The 1,666-nt window shown below is 36.8% G+C and overlaps 1 long non-coding RNA gene across 1 annotated transcript; it reads right to left on the reverse strand.

The window, feature by feature from the left end:
* Positions 1-1,199: 1,199 nt before the first annotated feature.
* Positions 1,200-1,579, reverse strand: LOC119344997. The gene is made up of 3 exons (XR_005166887.1): positions 1,505-1,579; positions 1,349-1,412; positions 1,200-1,246 (listed from the first exon to the last, which is right to left on the reverse strand). It is a non-coding gene; the product is annotated as an uncharacterized LOC119344997 (long non-coding RNA).
* Between the last annotated feature and the right edge of the window lie 87 nt (positions 1,580-1,666).

Raw genomic sequence — 1,666 nt, forward strand, 5'->3', positions numbered from 1 at the left:
CTCTCTCTCTCTCTCTCTCTCCCCCTCTCTCTCTCCCCCCCTCTCTCTCTCAATGCTTGTAAATATCTATCTACTCCTCCCTCATTTCTTTAATATACGTTATTTTAAAGATTTTAGTACGGATTACATTGGATGTATATCGACATGTTTTAAAGTATAAATTTCATTCATTTTGCTTCGAATATAGTCCATAGTAGAATCTCTAGAAAATACTTATATTCAGGAACGGAGGGAGTATCTATCATCTGCTACTATACTAATTAGAGACTTTTACATTTTAGAAAATCCGACTGTTATGTTATGCTCCAAATTGAAGTATAAAGATAAAAGATAAATTATGACGAGCGAACATAGAGAGGTCCGTTGCCGGTAGGCTTCATCAATCCCCGGTGCTTGTTATCTCTCCCGATATAGTGAAGTTCGCTGGCTGGCGCCCGTGGTTTTTTTTCCTTCGCCTTGTATGGGTTTTCCACGTTAAAATCTCATGTCTCCTGGGTTTATTTCGTTCTTCGTTGTTTTATTTGTGTGTCGTATGTCTAACGAAAATCATATAACTTTTAGAAAATACCAGGTCAATTCCCAAAAGTTCATAATGAAATTTCCACATTTGAAAATGACTGTAACACATTTAAAAGTTCCCAGCATTGAAATTTTACGAGGTGCATTGACGAAAATTTTATCTTGTACGAATTTATGGATCAGCGACCTGTCTTTCTACCTTGTCAATATATCATGTTTAAAAAAAAGTTACACCAACCTCCTCTTTAAATGAATCCTCCTGGTGCTCGTAGTTCGAGAGGCTCTCAAATTGTAACTGTATGTCGAAAAGAAACACACATATCAGTAAGAGAATCTGGCGATAATGCATAAAAAATCCAGAAACAAGTAATTAGGTTTTTCATTTTACGTTGAAAAAATCATTAATGTTAGTAGATCTTTGGTCCTGGGGTTTAGGAACACCTTCCCATATCTGAAATAAACAAAAAGTAGGTTAGCTTCTTCAAAGACAGTCGGATGTCAGTCACAAACCGAAAACATGATACTGTATAATCTAATCGTGTACCTTCAGGATATCTGTCTGTAAACTAGATACAAGGCTTTCGAAAGGTGTCTGTTTCAAACAAAAAAGGAATGAATATATCACGGTACAAAAATGGGTTTAGAAAAAGCAAGCTGTCACCTTTGATTTGTCGCGAATAACAAATAACATGGTTTTCTTGCGAGGGTCGAACAACTTCATGAGGACCTACAAAGATAGAAGGAACAAGGGAACTCAATCATGTCTCCCATACCATGAAAGAATAAGATCGACGTACAGTAACGCCACACTACAGTGTAACAAGCTAACCTGGAAAATGGTTTTCAAAAGAGGCCTGCTCCCACCTTGTTCTCTCCCAATATCTTTACACGACCTATGGAAGAAACAAAACTAATCACTCAAATGGAGTGTCCAACTTAGGAAATTCCATGTTTAGCTTCCATCAATTAGAAAAATAGGACCTACATATTGATCAACACAACATCTGAAACAGCCAAAGCAAATAATGCAGTTTGATTCTCAAATGCCGTGTCATCCTGAAATATCATAGATGAATTAGTTGAGAACAATGTGGAGAAGAAAAAGTGCCATAACAGAAATTCTGATAACAAGCAACGATGTCACGGC

The sequence above is a fragment of the Triticum dicoccoides genome, unplaced genomic scaffold (genome assembly GCF_002162155.2).
Source record: "Triticum dicoccoides isolate Atlit2015 ecotype Zavitan unplaced genomic scaffold, WEW_v2.0 scaffold198161, whole genome shotgun sequence".
Lineage (NCBI taxonomy): Eukaryota > Viridiplantae > Streptophyta > Magnoliopsida > Poales > Poaceae > Triticum > Triticum dicoccoides.